The 21491-nt window shown below is 36.7% G+C and overlaps 1 long non-coding RNA gene across 2 annotated transcripts; it reads left to right on the forward strand.

The window, feature by feature from the left end:
• The first annotated feature begins 3194 nt into the window (after positions 1 to 3194).
• Positions 3195 to 19578, forward strand: LOC107872947. Of its 2 annotated transcripts, none has more exons than XR_001675044.2 (3): positions 3195 to 3949; positions 16425 to 18532; positions 18624 to 19578. It is a non-coding gene; the product is annotated as an uncharacterized LOC107872947 (long non-coding RNA). The 2 variants fall into 2 exon arrangements; XR_001675045.2 differs by having other exon boundaries at positions 3195 to 3480.
• Positions 19579 to 21491: the final 1913 nt, after the last annotated feature.

Raw genomic sequence — 21491 nt, forward strand, 5'->3', positions numbered from 1 at the left:
GCTCAGTACATCATTAAAATTTTCAACAAAAACTGTAACCTTAGGTCAAAAATAAAAAAACCAATATCGTACCAATGGACTACCATATGAACATTTATACCATAATCCATCTTAATTGAATGAGACCGAATAGGTAGACACAGAGTAGACTTAACCATCCAATAGATGAAATCCCAACTGAGACAAATCTCAAAATAAAGGCTGCATCCTGGCTCTACAAATTCCCGGTGAAATCTTTACACCAAGACCGAGCTGCTAAATCTCTACTACACAAACAAAACCTGATGATGGGTAAGAATCCATACTTCAAATATTTCATAACCGCCCAGCCTTTATTCCAAGGTTTCAAGACCAAAACCGAGCCAAAAGATCTGAACTAAGGCCGAATGCCCAAATAAACCTTACCTTAAAAATCAAACATATCCTTACTAAATCATGTCAGAGATTAAACCAAAACTTAGATGAAGCACCAATCACCACGGAGGATAAATCATAAGTTGAAAACGCAAGCAACAAACTCTAAATCTTCTACAGGGAAAGAACAACCAAAGCATACTAAAGAACACATTAAGGCGGCAAATCACACTAGTAATGGACAAAACTCAAGTAACTTAGAGAAATACAACCTTAGATAAATACTAAACAATCTAATACTCCATATCGACAATGAACAATTAGTTTGCCAACTTAGGAAATAGCCAAAGAAAGGATCACTAATCTCTTACTTTCTAACTCCACTATAACAAAAACCACATCGCAAGAACAGAGTACCCAACTCTTAATCCTAAATAAGAGTAAGGTTATTACCAGGAGAAAGACCTATCTAACCTGAAAGGCAAATCTAAGACCTCTTGACATTAGCATTGTAACCATTACTAGGTGATGAATTAGTACGATCATAAGAATCGACACCAAACTGGTCAACCTCATAAACGGACTACACAACCTAATAACCAACTAAAACCACATTAGAACAATGTGTGGTCAACCTACCCCCTCTTAAATAACCCACTCAACCAATTTAGCATAGTTAACAGAAGAGGGAAATGTATAACCTTACCTTGATACAACAGAGATATTATCCAACCAAGATAACCTTCAAAGCCAAATGAATAAAAATCACGAGGAAGGGAAATCTAACAAGATAAAGCTAGATTAACTACCTACCAAGAGATGATCGATTAATATTCAACAATGAAAATAATAACAATAATAATATAATTATCAACATAAAGAAGAGGTGGTACAAAAAATGAATACCAATAACAAGCACCATTATAGTGCCATAAGAAAGCCCGTATGCATATGTAAATAAGACTCAAAACCAAATGCTACACCCCCATTGAAATATCAACACTAATCCACTCTATCCACTACTAAAAAAAATAATCTATAGAGTAGGTCAAATAAATATGATCTTTATATCAAGGGAGATAATAATCGATATAAACCTACCAAGGCATACAACCATCGATGTGTACGAGAACTCCAATAGACTCAAATTAAAAGATAAAGTTGAAAATAAAAATTGCACCTATGAACGGGTCTAAATTCGCACTGACTATTTGAATCATCAACTGAGCCATTAAGCATATTGTCTCTAACTGAAGGTTTCACAATATCATAAGACTAATCTAAATGAGTTGAATGACAAATAATCCCACCCTGGGGACACTCTCTAGACTAGTGACTTATCTTTATTCAATCATAGAAAACTTTTGAAGCCCTAACCCAATGAGAAATATGATTGACCCCAACTGGCTGGCCAACTAATATCGAGGGAACTCCCTACTAAAATGACCATTACGCATTCATAATACACCACAAGATCTCTACACTCACATGGACCATATGCTAACCCTGCCTAGGCAACTAACTCACGTCTATGGCATTCTGTAGACCAATGAACAATCTTTCCACAACTATGGAAAGCTCTCAAAATACTCTGAGGTGTTGCCTCTATTGATCAAGAATGGCCATTACCGCCTGAAGACCCATATCAAAAACTATATAAGTTATGATAATGATACTACCCCCAAGTGACCATCACAATTAATCTGAGAGCCACATATAGTTTAAAATGTTAGCTACATAGAATTGATAGGATGCAGGCAAATCTAACCTCCACTAGGAGGATCCCCACTACCAGATATAATACCAATAGCATCATATTGATGACATGGAATTTTACCACCATCTTCATTAGTCTTAATACATTCTCTCTCTATGAGCCTCACGTGATCAACAAGCTAAAAGAAGAAAGACTCAGTTGCTATAAAGTGCTCCGACACCAAATAGTAGCAAAGCTAATCCTTTAATAAATTCATGAACTATATGATGCTCTAAAGGATATAGCATAAGAATATACCTGGCCCACTTAAGAAACCTAATATCATACTCTAAAATAAATAAGGAACCCGATTGAACACTGTTGACACCTAATTTGCCCTCCGCAATCCAATTTAATTTCGAGTTTCTTCAATTTTAAAATAAAATCACAACAATTACTTTGATTCAAATAAATGCTAGTTTGAATTTCTTATTCAATTCAATTTTATCATTTAATTAACGATTATACATTTTTTGCATTTTTATATATGAGAGTGTATAAATTTTGTTATTTAAATGAAAGTTTTCATTAAGATTAGATTTTTATTGATTAAACTTGAAAATTAATTCAAATGAATAAAATCTTGATTTTAAATATGATTTGCTCTCAAAATATTTTATTTGGAGGAATATTTTTTGGATTGTTATCAAATTATGAAACTCGAGGTTAATTTGTTACTTGATTCGTGCCAGATTGCGATTCAATTTAGCGAATGAATTAATTATGACCTCAATTGAAATCAAAATGTTCCAATTGTAATGCAATTGACCAATAGACATTCTATATGGTTAGAATTTAAATAAGTCGTTTAAATTGTAATTCAATCTTAATCCCAAAAGTTATCATTTCTTAATTGAGATTATTTTAATCCGATTAAATTTAATTAGAGTTATTCTTAATCCAATTAAATTTAATTAAGGTTATTTAATAATCTAATTAGATTTAATAAAGGTTATTAAATAACCCCTATTAAAGACCCAAAATTTAAACAACAATTATCAGCTCCCCAACCTATTTAATTAAACCAACTCCTCCATCAGCCCAGTTGTCCTTCAGCAGCCCAACTCCAAAATCCCTGACCCGGCCCAGTACCATTATTTCTCATCTCCCTCAAACCACAGCAACATTACAAAGCTGCGTACAAATCAACCTTCAACATCAACGACAAAATCAACCCAAATCATGACTAATCAACCAAAACAAAACCCGTCTTCAACCCGCGTCCAACAGCAAAACCCGACCCCAACCCGTTTCTCTTTCATTGTCGTCACGCGTTCCACGCAGCTTCGTATGAGCAAAGGCCTAGAATCTTCCAGAATAAGTCTAGGTGTTCTCTCAATGTCTCAATTCCGCAAATCTCGGGATGACCGGTATGTATTTGTACGTTTTTGGCAAATTTTCATTGGTTGAGATGAAATTTCTTCACTATTGGTTGCCTATTCCAGATTTGGGGAAGAAAAATCCAAAAAAATTGGTACATGATTGAGGGGGTGAAATCGAATTGGGAGGGGATGGAAATTTCGAATTTCAAAATCTCCATCGAAAATCCCTAATTTACCCCAAAAGGGAAACCCTAGCCGATTATCTATATAAAGGCTATTTTAGGAGAGAAAAGAATTTTTTTTTTGGGGTTTGAAAGATTCGAGGTGGAGGAAAATCTGGGGGCTCGAAATTTTTGGGAGAGGAAAAATGTCTCAAAAGGGAAGGAAAAGCTTCAAGCAGTAGATCTTTTTCTAGTTAGATTTCTTAAAAAGATAGAAAATCTTCGAAAAAAAGTAGAAGTTCTGGTGGTTGATATTCTGCCAACAGCTCGTAGTCCTGTTTGCTGCCCCAAAAGAGGTAAGCATACACTTATCTCTTTTAATCCCGATGTTTCTTCTACATCTCTTTCTCTGTGGCTGTGTGGTTGTTTGAACGATGAAAGTGTAGTCTGTTCAAACGATGAAACTGAGGTTTTCTTCTACATCTCTTTCTCTGTGGCTGTGTGGTTGTTTGAACGATGAAAGTGTAGTCTGTTCAAACGATGAAAGTGTAGTCTGTTCAAACGATGAAACTGAGGTCTGTCTGAATGGTTGGCTGTAGATGGCTTCGATAGCCATAGGTTTCGTTTCATGATAGTTACCACTGTGTTGATATATGAGTCAGTGTGTTTGATGCCGATGCTTAGTATTGTTAAAGACATGTTCTTCCCTAAGGCACCTTAAATCAACTACTTTCATCTATTAATTGTCCTTTCTTCTCCATTTAAGGAAAAATGACTTCCCTCATGGACCAAGGGAAGTCATTTTCCTGAAAATGACAAATGTGACTTATGCCCCCACCCCATCCCTCTTTCCCACCCCAACAACACTCATATTCACATGACTCAAAAAATTCACATTTCTAAAAGATTTACATTACTCAAAAAAATTTTTCACTGAGCTTTGTTTCAATTTTTCACTGCTTGAAATAAAAAATAAAACTAGTGAAGCCCGAATTTTTCCTTTTTTCAATGTTCATTGAATGTATTGTTATTTTCATATGCATAGAGGAAGATTTACTTATGTTACTTTTGCTAATTGCATATTTCATTTTGTCATCGATGTAACTTGTTTCATAAGGTTGAATAAGCTTATCGTTCCGTTATATTTCTATTGCTTGTAGTATCTTGAGATTGTCCTGACAAAATGTTGAAAAGTTTCTCCTATATTTGCTAATTAATAGTTTCTTAAATTTAGTGATTGTAATATTTTAGTATTCGATATTAATATTACTTGCTATGCTTAAATTAGTTCTTACAAATTGTTGAGTTGCTAGAGACACTGATATACTAGTTAACAGTTAGTAGTATTTTCCACAAAATATTTTTTCACTCACCAATCAAACACTAAAAAATATTTTTCTAAAAAAATATTTTCTACTCACCAACCTAACACCATAAAATATTTTTCAAAATATATTTTTCACTCACCAATCAAACATGAGAAAATAAGTAGAAAATCAACTTATTTTCCTGGAAAACATTTTCCATCATACCGAACACACCCTAAAACCTTTATTCAATAAAGAACTGCATATGTCAGTAATTTAACTTAATCAGAGTTCATTCATGATGAACTCTGTAAACTAGAATGAAGAAGAAGAAAGAAAAATAAGAGTGCAGAAAGAAACAGAGAAAAGTTTTGATTGATCTCAATGATTGAATCTTGATCTTGTATTGTACAATGTGTAGTTAGTATGTATATAAAACTAACCATAGAAGGTTCTAGAGACTAACTACTTAACTAACTTAATTAGTTACAAGATACAAAGTTAGGTACTAACTATTTTCTGGAAGTTAGTTAGCACTGTTTTCACAGTGTTCGTTGTAAGGAGTGAGATGACTTCCCTTCTTTCAACACTCCTCCTCAATCTAGGTAATCCCAAATAGATTAAATATGCCTAGCTTGGATATAATATATTCACGCTGAGATTTGTTGAGCCCTTTAGTTAGTATATCAGCTGGTTGTTCCCTGGTTGGAATGTAGTTGACTGTTAGTAGTCCTTGATTGAGCTTCTCCCTTATGAAGTGACAATCTATCTCAATGTTCTCATGATATACAGGGTTGGATACAATTTGCATAGCTGAATTGATATCAGTATAAATCTTAGCTGGTGGTTTCACTTCAAGTCCAATCTCTTTTAGTAATTTAGTAGCCAGACAAGTTCAGCAACAGTTGCAGCAATGCTTCTGTATTCAGCTTGAGCTGAACTTCTGGAAATAGTATTTTGCTTCTTAGATTTCTAAGAGACCATATATTTACCTAGCTTCACAAAATAGCCAATAATTGATCTTTTTGAGAATGGACATGATGCCTAGTATGCATCGCAATAGGCTGTAACTTCTGTTTTTGGTTGACTTGACAGTAGTACTCCTTGTCCAGGCTTCTGTTTAATATGTCTAATCAACCTAACAGCATCATCCGTATGAGACTTCTTTGGTTGTTGTAGGAATTGGCTGAGAGTCTGAACAATATAAGGAATGTCAGGTCTGGTCATTGCTAGATACAATAATTTTCCAATGAGTCTCCAGTAACATTGTATATTTGTTGGTGAATCATTCACTTCATGCTCCTGGTTATAGACATGATCATTATATTCTTTTGTTGTGAGCTTGATGTTTTTGTCAATTGGTGTAGCAACTGGTTTAGCTTCTCCTAATCCCATCTCAGATATAAGTTGTAAGGCATATTTCCTTGGGTGCATCAAAATGCCTTCCTTTGACCTGCAAACTCAATTCCTAAGAAGAACTTTAGCTCATCAAGATCTTTAATGTTGAAGGCTTGCTAAAGATGTCCTTTTGTGTCTTCATCATCCTCAGAGTGTGACCTATTATAAAATGTCATCCATATAGACTAATACAATAGTAGTATCTTCTTTAGTCTGCTTTGTGTATAAAGAATGATCAAGTTGACTTTGTTTGAACCCCATCCTTATTAAAGCTTTAGATAAGTTGCATTCCACTATTTGGGAGCCTGTTTGAGACCATACAGAGATTTCAAGATTCTGCATACTAGTTCCTTCTCCTCTTGGATCTTGAGTCTCTGTGGCAAGTCCATTTAAATCTCCTCATGTAGATCACCTTGTAGAAATGCATTATACAGGTCCATCAGGTGAATGAACTAGTGTCTCTGAGATGTAATTATGAGTATTGTTATGACTGTTTTCATTATCATAACAGGAGAAAAAGTTTCTTGAAAATCAATACCTTCTTGTTGGCTATAGCCCTTTGCAACCAATCTAGCTTTGAAGCTCTCTATATCACTAGTAGCTTTGTATTTTATTTTTAAAATCCATTTGCAACCAATAGGTTTATTTCCTTCAGGTATGCTAGTGATCTCTCAAGTTTTGTTTCCTTTTAGTGCTGCGATCTCCTCCTTCATTTCTTTTATCTACCTTGGATCTTTAACAACTTCACTGTAAGTAGCTAGTTCTGTAGTTGTAGATGACTTTGCATTATATCCCTGGCACATTAGAGATGATGCATCATAGGTTAAGTAATTCCCTAGGGCATAAGGTTCTTCCTGTTGAATGTTTAGATAAACAAAATCCTTGAGCCATAGTGGAGCTTTTTTGGTTCTGTTGGTCTTTTTGATCACAACTTGTTCCTGATTTTCAGCCAGTGGTTGAGATGTGTTTAGAGTTTGAACCTCATTAGTCTGTGGCACCTGTTTCACCTGTTCTTGTATCATGTGATCATTAGTGTTCTCAGTTGGTGCTGAATTTTGAGAGATTTGTATGTTCTGCGCCTCCATGTCTAACCAGTTGACTAGAGTCTCATTGAGTTTAGTAGTAGCTGACTGTTGGGAGTCATGCACCAGGTTTTAAAAGGGAATACATCTTCTCTGAATTTGACACCCCTATTAACAAAATATACTTTATTAGTATGATCATATAATAAGTAGCCCTTTTGAGTATCAGAATAACCCATCAAAATACATTCTCTAGATCTAGGTTAAAGTTTATCATATTGTTGAACTATCTTAGCATAGCACAAACATCCTATAGTTCTCATGTGACTAATATTTGGTTTCTTTCCATGCAATCTCTCATAAGGGAAAATGTAATGTAGCACAATTGTGGGAAGTCTATTGATAATGTACACAACCGATTTAACACACAAGCCCCAAAACTTAATAGGCATTGTTCCTGAAATCTGATGGCCATAGTGATTTCCAAGATGTGTTTATGCTTTCTTTCAGCCACTCCATTTTGCTGAGGGCTAGTAGTTTGGTGAATAATCCCTAAGTTGCTACACAAAGTAGAACATATAAAGTTGACAAACTCCATTATTAGTTCTAATAACTTTGATCTTTTTATTAAATTGAGTTTTAATAAGTTGAATAAACTGAGACTATTACACACACATCAAATTTGAGTTTCAAAAGATAGATCCAAGTCATTCAAGAATAGTCATCAATTATGGTTAAGCAGAATCTATTTCCTTCAAATGTGGGAACTCTATAAGGTCCCATACATCCATATGCATCAATTCAAATGTAGAAGTAGATTTGATACAAGTAGTTGGAAAAGAAAGTCTTGACTTGTTTTGCACAAGGACAAACAACACATTCATTGATACTTTTTAATGTTATACCACTAATTATAGGTAGTGTTTTCCTAAGTACATGAGTAGAAGCATGTCCTAATCTTTTATGCCATAATATTATATCTAAGTTGGCATTATCAACTATAGAATCACAGACAAAATTAGGAACAAAATCAATAAGATTTGATCTTTTTGCTATCGTTACAACATCATTGATAGTAGTGGTATTGGCAAACTGAGGCAAGTGAAACACATTTGTGAGTGTATCAGTGCCAGATATATTGGTTGAACAAACATGTGTGACTACTGGTTATGAAGGATTCATTTAGGGGTCGTTTGGTGTGAGGTACTAATATAAATAGTCCCGGTATAAATATTTTGGCACTGTGTTTGGTTGCCTAATTCAGGATAACTTATCCCTGTATTAATAAATAGTAACGGGATAAGTTATCCCATACATTTGGTAGTATTATAATCCCACCCTAATTTATCCTTGGGAAAAAGCCATGAAAAGATACAATTACCCTTCAAATCCTTGATTATCACTTTTAATATATATATATATGTGTGTGTGTGTGTGTTTATTACCTTAGTACTATATATAAGAGAGAATGTGAGATTTTGAAAGTCTTCACGTCAAATCTTTTTGTCAATTTTATCTCTAATTTTAATTTTGATTTCTCTTTAAATTTTTATCCATTTTAATAAATTTGAACATTATATGAGCTTATTAAATGTTACAAAAGCGACAAGTCATTAAAAGATGGTCGTGACACCATAAAAATTATTTATACAATCAAACTCAAAATTAATTCAAGGATTTATTGTCTTTGTATTTTGTAGATATGTTTATTAATCTTATTTCAAATTTTTATTTTTTCAAACAAATTTATCATGGACAAATAATTAAAGTATCTTGGCATTCCCTTTCTACTTAATAAATGCTTAATTATTAAATGAAAATTATTTTTTATATTTATCTAAAAATATTTGTAAGTTTAATTTAAAAAAATATAATTTGACTCTCACAATATTAATGATACTAAATAATGAAAAATGAGAATAATTTTTTTTTCAAAATTTTGATGATGAATTTTTTAACTAAAAATAGGATTATCAACATTTTATAGAATTTAGTACAAAATAAATAATTTAACATGAAATATTAAAGCTTCATACACATTTAAGAAATATCAACATAAATTTCTTAACGTGTATTTTTAGGAAAAGGAAACTTATAAAGTTAAAACAACTAGTAACTTTTTAATTTCTGTTGTATGATTTAATACGAAGGAAAATAATTAAAGCTAAATAAGGTGAAGGGTGTTTTTGTAAACAATCTATTTTGAAAAAAATGCAATGCATATTATTTTTACTACAACAAACCGAACAACCAACAAACAACAACAACAAACCCAGTATATTCCCACATAGTGGGGTCTGGGGAGGGTAGAGTGTACGCAGTCCATACCACTACCTCTAAAGAGGTCGAGAGGTTGTTTTCGATAGACCCCTGGCTCAAGACAAAAGACAGTATGAAAGAGCAACAAAAGCATAAAACATGATAAAATAACATATGTACGACATCCATAAACATATTGTACATTGCCAAACACAGGACACCAAGTTCAATCTTAATACTGACTGCGACTTATTCAGACCCTTAGCCCTCTATCCTAATGCTATTCCTCCATAACTTCCTATCCAGGGTCATGTCCTCAATCAGCTGTAACTGCTCCAAGTTATGCTTAATCACTTCTCTCCAGCATTTCTTCGGTCTACCTCTACCCTGCTTGAAACGTTCCAAGGCTAACCTCTCACATCTACAAACTGGGGCATCCGCGCCCCTCCTTATCACATGACCAAACCACCTCAACCTGACTTCCAGCATTTTATCCTCCACTGACACTACTTCTACCTTTTCCCGAATAATTTCATTCCTAACCCTGTCAGCCCTCGAGAATCCACACATTCAACGCAACATTCTCATTTCCGCCACCTTCAACTTTTGTATATGAGAATTCTTAACCAGCCAACACTCCGCTCCATACAACATAGCAGGCCGGACTGCATTCTATAAAATTTTCCTTTCAACTTGGGGGCATCTTCTTATCGCATAAAATTCCCGAAGTGAGCCCCCATTTCATCCAACCTGCCCTAATACGGTGAGAGACATCCTCATCTATCTCTCCATTCCCCTGAATCATAGACCCGAGATAGTTAAAACTATCCCTCTTGCAAAACGCCTGAGAATCCAACTTCACTGTCACTTCCTCTTGCCTCAATTCACTAAACTTTCACTCCAAGTACTCCGTCTTGGTCCTACTCAACCGAAAACCTTTAGACTCCAGGGTTTGTCTCCAAACCTACAGTTTATCATTAACCCCTTATCGCGACTCCTCAATCAAAGCAATATCATCAGCGAAAAGCATACACCAAGGCACCTCGCCTTGAATATTTCGCGTCAACACATCCATTACCAAAGTAAATAAAAATGGACTTAGAGTCAATCCCTGGTGCAACCCTGTCAAGATCGGGAAATGCTCAGAATCTCCTCCCACTGTCCTTACTCGAGTTTTCGCCCCCTCATATATGTCTTTAATCACTCTGATGTACGCCACCGGGACCCCTCTCGCCTCCAAGCATCTCCAAAAAACCTTCCTAGGGACCTTGTCATACGCTTTTTCCAAGTCAATAAACACCATGTGAAGATCCCTCTTCTTCTCTCTATACTGCTCTACCAGTCTCCGCATTAGGTGAATTTCCTCAGTCGTGGAGCGACCAGGCATAAAACCAAATTGATTCTCAGAAATAGACACAATCTTCCTCAACCTCCGCTCCTTCACCCTTTCCCAAATCTTTATCGTGTGACTCTAACAACTTAATACCCCGGTAATTGTTGCAACTCTGAATGTCATCCTTGTTCTTATATAAAGGAATCATCGTGCTCCATCTCCATGCCTCAGGCATTTTTGCTGACTTGAAAATATTGTTAAATAAGTCAGTTAGCCACCTTAAACCAGTCCGGCCAGAGAACTTCCAAAAATCTACAGGAATCTCGTCGGGCCCCGTCACCCTGTCCCTTCACATCTTGCGAATAGTCTCACTGACCTTCTTTACCTTAAAACGCCGACAAAAGCCAAAGTCGCGACACTCTCCGGACTGCTCTAACTCCCCTAACACGACACTTCTATTCCCCTCATCATTAAAGAGCCTATGGAAATACGATTGCCATCTTTTCTTAATGAGGATGTCTTCCACCAAAATTCTTCCATCCTCCCCCTTAATGCACTTTACTTGGTCCAGATTCCGACCCTTCTGCTCCCTAACCTTGGCAAGCTTAAACAACCTTTTCTCTTCGCCCTTCTCCTCTAACCCCTTATACAAACTCTCAAAAGCTGCTAACTGCTAACTTAGCCTCCTTCTTAGCTAACTTGTACACCTCCCTGCTCACCCACTTCTCTTCTTTATCCTTACTCTCAACCAACTTAACGTAAGCCACCTTCTTCGTCTCCACCTTCTTCTTAACAGTTTCATTCCACCACCAATCACCCTGATACCAAAATAACCTACCTCTCGAAATACCCAACACTTCTCTAGCAGACTCCCTGATATAACTAGCAGCCCTATCCCATACACTATCCATGCCCCCCTACTATCCCATAACCCTATCCCCTCCAACTTTGCCCCTATCTCCTAAGAACTACCCGGAGTCAGACTGCCTCACCTAACTTTAGGTCAACCCTTCTCACCTTGCCTCAACTTGCCCTTCTTGATAACCAAGTCCATCACCAAGAGTCTATGCTGGGTTATAAGATTCTCACTCGGGATAACCTTACAATCCTTACACAAAGTTCTATCCCCTTCCTAAGCAGCAAAAAGTCAATTGGGTCTTGGCTAACCTATTACGGAAAGTAACCAAATGCACTTCCTTCTTTGGAAAGTTGGAATTCACTACCACCAACCCAAAGGCCCTCGCAAATTCCAAAAAAGCAACTCCTTCATCATTCCTAACCCTGAACCCAAAGCCTCCATGCACATCATCGTACCCTAACGGCAACGACCCGATGTGCCCATTGAAATCCCCTCCTATGAAAATCTTCTCCGAACTTGGCACGCCCCTAACCACCTCATCCAAAACCTCCTAAAATCTCTTCTTCCCTTCCATGTCCAGGATCACCTAGCAACCCCCCCAAGACCAACTTGATAGTCACAACCCTATCACTAACCCTTTTAACCTCCATCAACTGCCCCCTAAGCTCCTCATCCACTAAGATACCTACGCCATTCCTATGTCTGTCACTACCTGAATACCACAACTTGTATCCATCCACATCCCTAGCCTCGGACGCTACCAACTTAGTCTCCTGGACACACGCAATACTAATCTTTCTCTTCTTAAGAATCTTAACCAGTTCTATAGACTTACCCTGCAGGATTCCTATGTTCCACGACCCTACCCTTAAATTATCAGCTCTCTTATCCCCTCCCTTAATAACCCGCACTCTGCATCTTGGACCTAACCCACCCGCAGCCCTCGATCCCGCTCCTAGCCCTACAGGGCCCCTGACCCCTCGAACATGACCCTATTCTACCATGTGCCACCTAAGCCACTACTCAACCCGAAGAACAGGACAGGCTAAAACAGCAATAACAATAAAAGGCACATGCAAAACACAAAATACAACCAAAATTCAAGCACAACAGATGCTAGACACCGATATATAAAACAGATATTCTGCAATAAATTAACCCACACAAATAATAAATAGTGAAGATATTAAAAAGAGTGATACAGTAAAGCTTAGTAAAATAAAGTTTAGTGGTTCGAATTCATTGGAAAACGTGGATCCAGTACTCAGATCCTGCTTGCTATGTTGGATTCCGGCACGTTGACGTTCGCCGAAATGACGTCGCCGGGAAATCGCCATAGGGGTCGCCGACAGCAATCACTTCAGATCGCCTGACCCAAATCACTGACAGATCTGCTTCTTACCTAGCCTCGTTGAAGTGGAAACCGTGGGAACCCAAATGCCGGCGAGAGGACCGAACTGGCAGCAGTGGGGGAGTAGAAGGGGGAGGGACCAGAGGAGATAAGAGGGGGAGAGAGAGAAGGTAGCATGTTTACCAGCCATCGGTGATATTACTATGCCGGCGTCTGCTTCGCCGGAGATGGAAGTCACGTCAAAGAGACGTTGGAGACGATGGAGAGAACTTTTGTTAGAAAGAGAGAGGAGCGTAAGAGAGATAAATCGCCACTGAAGGTATGTTGAACAATTCCTCGAATTCAGAAGAAGAGAAAATAATCTTCAGGAAGAACTACTTTAAACCTAAGCCTAAAAAAACTTAAGGGACCAACTAAAAAGTAATACCAGGATAACTAATTCCAGTACAACTAATCCGAGTCTAACTAAGACCAACATAACTAATTCCAACATTTTCTTTCCCAACCAAACGACCCCTTAGTGCATTGAGATCAACAACCATATGATTGGTTGCACTCGTGTCTATGATCCATGGATCCGTATTGGTGGAGCTTGTTGACTCTACCATTTTACCTGCTTCATGAGCTGAGTATTGAGATTTGTATTATTTATTTAACAGTTGCAGAACCTGAGTATACTGCTCATTAGTGAATACACAGGGACTTGTCTGTGAACTAGAGCCTCCCATCTCAGAGTTGACTGTAGGATTGGAGCAGTTAGCTTGAGTGTGAGTTGAGTGAACCAGTTGACTATGTCTATATCCTGCATTTTCTTCCCCAACATTACACACTGTATTTGCACTTGCATTGGTTCCCATTCTTTTGCTGAAGTTGAAATCAGTAGGATAACCAATTACTTTCCAGCAGTTCTCTCTGGTGTGACCTCTTATCTTGCGTATATCCCAATACAAATTCTGGTTCTTCTTGAACTGTTTGTGTTGTTGACCTCCACTTCTGTGGAATATTACTGTTTCAGTACCTTTAGAATAGCCATTTTGGTCATTACTCCTTGTAAACATAAGTGATTCATAACCTGTAATTGCAGGAGTAGAGCCAAGAATTCATGCAGTAGCTCCTACTGACTTTTGACTTTCATCACTTATTACCATAACATATGTTTGGTTAATAGATGGTAGTTGATTTATGAGTAAAATTTGACTCCTTGCCTGACTATAAGATTCATTTAGCCCCATAAAAAATTAAAATAGTTTTAACTTTTGGAGATGAGCAACATAATCTTTGGAACTCTCACAGTTACAACTAGGTATTGGAACCAAGGCCTCAAATTCTTCCCACAGATCTTCCATCCTTGAGTAATACAGGGATACAAAAGATTTTCCTTGAGACAATGTGGCAATTTCTTTGTGAAGATTGAATGTTCTTGAACCATCAATCTTATTGAACCTTTCACACGGATCATTCCAAATGGCTTGTGCACTAGTGGCATACATGATCCCACCTAATAGATTTTTGGCTACTGCACTCATGATCCAAGAAAGTACTATTGCATTTACTCTTTCCCAGTGGTTACTCATTTCAAGAGGGAATTTATCCTTAGAACATGAACCATCTACCATTCCTAACTTGTTTCTTCCTAGCAAAGACAATCTCATGGATCGAAACCACATAGAGAAGTTTTCAATTCCAATTAACTAAAAAGAGATAATCTGCAGGCCACTTACATCTGATGGATGCAGAAATAGTGGATGGTTATAATTGATTCCCACTGAATGTTGAACTCCAGTTGCTCCAGCTGAATTAGCTATTCTTCAGCATGTACACCATTGTTAGAAGTGATCACTATAGTTGTAAACTACTTTATTGATGTAATTCTTGTATGTGACCTTTGTAGATTTCAGAGTTTGCAATTTGCATAAGTTGAATCATAGTAATGGAAATGATTAAACAAAATCGATTGTGCTCTGATACCATAAACTTAATCAGAGTTCATGAACTCTGTAAACTGGAATGACGAAGAAGAAAAAAATATAAGAGTGCAGAAATAGAGAAGAGTTTTGATTGATCTCAATGATTGAATCTTGATCTTGTATTGTACAATGTGTAGTAAATACGTATATATAGCTAATCATAGAAGGTTCTAGAGACTAGCTACTTAATTAGTTACAAGATACAAAGTTAGTTACTAACTACTTTCCAGAAGTTAGTTAACACTGTTTTTAGTGTTAGTTGCAAGGACTGAGCCGACTTCCCTTCTTTCAATAGTAATGCGTATTTCAAGTGCAAGGACTGAGCTGACTTTCATTCTTTCAACAGTAATGCATCTTTCAACAGTTACACTTTCATTGTGTAACTCGTTACCTGCCGCACTTTGCCGCACTTCGAGATCTGCTCAAAACTTCCCTATGGGCAGATATTGGATGGCTTTTTTTCTGGTCTTCTTTTACTTTAGAAAAAAATTTTGGTAAACTGTTTGAATTTAGTTTTGTTATCTGCCATAGAATGTTGGAAAATGTGTTAGAACTATCTCTCTCTCATGCGCCCACACTCTTTGACTTTTCAATCTTCATCTCTTTGAAGGCATTATGGCAATATTGCTGAAAATAGATGTGGTGGTAGGTTATGTTTTAAAATGTCATTTGTTTTACATTTAGTATATACTAAATGTTGTTTCTCTAGTTGTTTTGGGTTGAGATGTTGTTGGTCCATTATTCATTGTTTAGGTATCATTGTGAATCATTGTCTCTTGTTTCTGAGATGGCGCTATTGAAGCCATCGAGTTTGCTAGATAAGCTACTTTTATTACTAATCTTATCTAATTCTCAAGCTAATGATAGTGGATCTAGTTCTTGTTAGAGTGGGTAAAAGTCTCACATTGGCTGGGAATGGACTAGTGGTTTGCTTATATGGACTTGGGTAATCCTCACCTCTTGAGCTAGCTTTTGAGGTTGAGTTAGGCCCTAGGTTCATTCTTGACAGTTCTATGGTAAGTTTTCCCCGTGGCGACATATGTTATTGAAAAGTGATTGCTCCATCGAGCCGGGGGTCTATCGGAAATAACCTCTCTACCATACACTTTACCCTCCCATGACCCCTTTATGTGGGAATACACTGGATATGTTGTTGTTGTTGATGTAAAATTAACTTTAAGATAAGTGCAGAACATGTTAAATTGCTGGCCCAATTTTATTAAAGACTAAGCTGTTAATAATAGTTATTGTTTTAAGGTATCTGTAAGTATGATTAGTTTCTGTTTTTAATTTAATTTCACTGTCTTTCATAGGACTTTATTCTTTCATGTGCAGGTAATATCTCATCTGATGTAGTACGGATCCTAAATAAAAGATGGAGATAACTGGTGGTCAAAATATTGATATTGTTCAGAATTGCCATTACAGGATTTCCAGATGGAGTTTTCAATTACTTAGGTGAATTTCGTAACTAAGTACATAGAAGATTCAAATGCAGTAATACTATTGGAGATGGCATCATCTCCATCTATATTTTATAGAACTTCAAATGATGATATAGTAGATGTGGATCAGTGTGATGCTATGATAGATGACGATGACCCATGGATTAGAACGACGGACTGTACCTGTTTGGGTCGTTTGGTAAGTATAAGTCTATTGTATCAAGATTGGATTATCAGATTTGGAAAAGATGATGAAATATTTCAGTGGAATTAAGATGATTTGTGGAGGAGAGAAGAAGTGCATAAATGTTGAGGGTACTAACGATGATGTGAAGTACCCTTTTTAGTATATGGAGGTCGATAGACTCAGAATGAATAACCTCTTTTGGCTGAATGCATTCTTGCACAAAGCAAACATTTATCGGCCTCTACCTGAGGTATTCCTTTATAGTCTTTACACAATTAAAAGGAAGGATATTATTTCTTCACTGTGAAGCCTGTATTTCAATTGTCAGATTAGTGATGCTCGTTCGCAAATTCACCTTACTATTGCACAAAAGATTGATGAAGCACACCAGTTAAACAAGAAAAGGTTTGATGATTGTGTAGAAATAAAGAAGTTGGCTATTACACCAGCTAGAGGCTATTATATGCCTTCTGGGTTAGAGTTGTCGAATAGAATTTTAAGGGAGTTTGGTGCAGATTCGTTTATCAGAGTTTCCTTCACAGATGAAGGAACGACCATACTCAATAGAAGGATGCTGAACTTCTACACTGCTCCGAAGAGGATGAAAGCACAACTCCAACGCACCTCAATATATCGAAGGATTGAGAATATTCTGAATAATGGTTTTACTCTCGGAACCGAGCATTTTGTTTTTCTGGCATTCTCAAATTCTTAATTAAAGGACCACTCAGCATGGTTTACATTCAAAACCTTACTGTCAGAAATCAGAAACTGGATGGGGGATAGCCAAATGCTTAGCTAGGATGGGCCTTTGTTTTTCGTCCACTTATGAAACGATTAAAGTTCCTTCATCTCAGGTTTCAAATCTTCCTGAGATCATAAGGAATAACTACGTATTTTCTGATGGAATTGGGAAAATTTCCGCCTCTTTAGCTGCAAAGGTTGCGAAGAAGCTGCAACTAAGTGTTCATAACGCGCCATGTTCTTATCAAATTCGATTTGGTGGTTATAAGGGGGTTGTAACATGCTGGCCAGAAGATAGAGATGATGGGTTTCATCTTTTTTTAAGGAAGAGTATGCTGAAATTTAAGTCTGAACATAGTATTCTGGAAATTTGCTCTTGGAGTAAATACCTACCGTGTTTCTTGAATAGATAGATAATAATTCTTGTCTTCATTGGATATAAAGGATGATGTTTTTATGAACTTACAGGAAGCTATGTTAGCAGCTTTTGATGCAAAACTTGCAATTGACATAAGAAGATCGTCTGCCGAAACAATAAATGCAATTGCGACAATGGTAGCTGCAGGTTTTAAACTAGAAAGTGAACCATTTTTGGAAAGAATGATATATTGTAGTAAGTTCTTTGGCCTTTAAGGCCTCAAGAACAAAGCACGCATCTATGTTCCAGATGGGCGCTTATTAATGGGATGCTTGGATGAATTAGGCATACTGGAAGATGGGCAATGCTGTATTAGAGTATCATCTTCTGCTTCATATCCTGAGATACATGACATAAACTTTGAAATAATACAAGGAAAGGTAGTAATTGCAAAAACCTCTTTCATCATCCAGGGGATATTCGTATTCTTACTGCTGTACATGTTGAAAGGTTATCCCATAGGAAGGACTGTTTGGTCTTTCCACAGAAGGGGAACAGACCCCATGCAGATGAGACATCTGGTAGTGATCTAGATGGCGATCTATATTTTGTTACTTGGAATGAAAATCTCATTCCTGTAGAAGCTGTTGAGCCGATGATTTATGATTCAACGAAAATTGATGAGTTTCATGGAAAAGTCGAAGACAAGGTAGCTATGGTATTTTTTCATTATGTCCATCTTTTTTTTGTGTATGCCATAGACGCTGATATAAGTTGTTCTTTGCTGGCATACTATGTAGGACTTAATTGATTTCTTTTTGAGATACATCATCGAAGATAACTTGGGATCAATGAGCAATGCTCATCTTATGCAGGCACACCAGTATGGTGCTAAAAATTCCACATCTATAAAGTTAACAGATTCCATTTCTAAGGCACTGGATTGCAGCAAGACAGAAGATTATGCAGCCTTTCCAAAAATTCTGAAACCAAAGAGCTATCCCCATTATATGGAGAAAAAGGGGGTCAAAACCTATCTTTCAACAAACATTTTGGGAAAGTTATATGATCAGATTAAGGACGTGATTACAGCTGAGTTACCATCTAGAGTAATACAATGAGATACAGACCTATTTATATTAGGAGCAGAATCTTTCAGGGAGGCCCTGAGGTATAAAAAAAGATACGATTTGATGATGAGGGAAATTCAGCACTTACATTCAGTGGCAGAGGTAGAGATTGTAACAGGGAACTTTTGGTCATTGCCCAAGGGCAATAAATAGAACAAGTTGAAGCAGAAAATACTGCTTGCTTATGAGAATATTTGGAGAGAATTCAGGTCTTACTTTGAGAATTTAGGACCTAAAATTGCTGATCTTTCTGACCATGATAAGCAAACCCTATATGAGGCAAAAACATCATGTTGGTACCGGATTACGTATAGTGCAGAATCAAAATGTGAGCTGCTAGAGGAAGATACACGAGAAAATGCTGAGTTTTCCCTGGATCGCCGTTGATCATCTCTCTCGCATTAAAAAACAGAAATCATTTCAGTCGTGACAGTGATTTTTCTAGTATCCAATACTAACTGATTTTCACACTTTCTACGTGTATATAACATTAGCTTATAGTGTAATACATTTTTGGATGGAACCACGTGTGGATGCTTGAACCACCTGATCTCTAACTGGTCTTTTCTTTGCTTCTACTTATAACATAATGTTGGAATGAATCAAACATTTAGTTGTATTTGCATTTGATTTGTCTCCCCTGCTCGACTTATAGGATGGATACTTTACTACCTCCTAAAATATTGTTCGTATAAGGTTGGAACATGTTGCGCCTTTACGTGTTCTCACCAAGTAATATAATGTTATTTTACAAGCCAAGTATCGATCCCTCAGAGACTTGTGTTAATAACTATCAAAGACTAATTCAGTGCAAAGCGTTAAGGCTCTGAGAACAATCATACTACTTTATAGAATTTTATTGGTTATTGGTTCACGGGGTCTATACTATAACTTAGCCCCACAACTACATCATTGAGCGGGGATGTGAGAACTAAGTTAAAACGCTTTTGTATTCATCCCATACATGAACCAAATAGGGCACTTAAGTGTATTCCTATGCTAAGTGCAAATCCCTACATCATTCTATGAAGTTTACGATCCTATTCTTTTGATAACACGTTCTACTCTATCATTCATCCTTCCGGGTTTACAATAGAGTTATAGCATATATTCTAAGGGTTATGAATCCTTAAAAGAGTGTTAATAAGGATAAACAAACAACCAACAATGCTAAACAATCATAACCAAATCAATTCGAAACAATAGCACTCATATTCTTTGCCTTAACCCCGAAAAAGGGGGTTTAGCCAATCATGGGCGTAATCATAATCATAATGAATGAATACGTATTAAAATACATAAACAAAACAAAGTAATGGAAAAAAAAACCATAATTTAAGTGTTCTCCATCCTCCCTCAAAGTCCCAAGGTCGTCCAAGTGAACATAATGACTAAGTGTCCTATTTATACTTGGACCACAATTGTCGATTTTGACTTAAGGGCGTGCCACACCAATATTGCGGCATCTAGGAAGTGTGGAAAGCCAAAAAATGTGGAGGTACAGTGGAAATTATTATTGACAATGTTTCCAAGGGCGTTCCACAGCCTTATCGCAGCACCTAGGCGGCATGGCACGCCGAGGACTTCAAAATGCCCAAACTTTGCCAAGCTATGTCCCATGCTCTCGTCCTTCAAGTCCAAGCTTTGTGATGTTTTTTTCACTTAATTTACATCTTATTTAACCATCATTTATCATCATTATTATCTCACCAAGCATCCTATATTATCAAACACCACAAATTAGAGCTTAAAATAAGATACAATTCAAGGCGATGAACTAGTAACGACATAGCTCAAGCTAATTGTATTAGTTTTGCATTTTTGATCTTTAACTCATTGTTTTGACTCCAAAATCACTATGAATACATATTTAACATTGCAACTATATGAATTTACACTTAGATACTCATTCATACCTTTAATTACTTATTTCACACAAGAAAAGTCCTCACAACAAGATTAAATAAGCCCGGATAACAACACCGAGGCGCATAAATTCACCTCAGATCATCACCCCACACTTAAAGCCATGCTTTTCCTCAAAGAAATCCTTACTCTAAGAATCAAAATTATGGAATACTTCATACTTCTACAACAATCAGAACATTTGATCTTGGGAATATTTATATGTTCAAAACACCAATATGCACCCAAATTTGGACTTTGTTTTGAGAACTTTGATGTGAATTCTTGAGTATAATTCGACTTTAATTCTATTCCGTACCTAATGGATATGATTAGTGTTTTTAGGGCTCAAATCTTGATGAATTGAACGCAATTGGATACATTGATGATATGAAATGGTGGAAGGAATAAAAGACATGGGAACATAGCCCAGAAAGGCAAACTAGAAGTCAAAAATTCATATTTGCATAGTCTCTATGTCGCGCCGACCAACAAAATGGTGTTGGTCAAATTCCAGTGGAGTATTGCAATTATGGAGCGTCGTGGAGAGGCTCAATTTCACATTTTGAAAAATCTAGTGTTGGTCCATGATTGTGGCGCATCGCGGTGATGAAGGAAATCATAGTAGTCACT

Source organism: Capsicum annuum, chromosome 6 (assembly GCF_002878395.1).
Source record: "Capsicum annuum cultivar UCD-10X-F1 chromosome 6, UCD10Xv1.1, whole genome shotgun sequence".
NCBI classification, from domain to species: domain Eukaryota; kingdom Viridiplantae; phylum Streptophyta; class Magnoliopsida; order Solanales; family Solanaceae; genus Capsicum; species Capsicum annuum.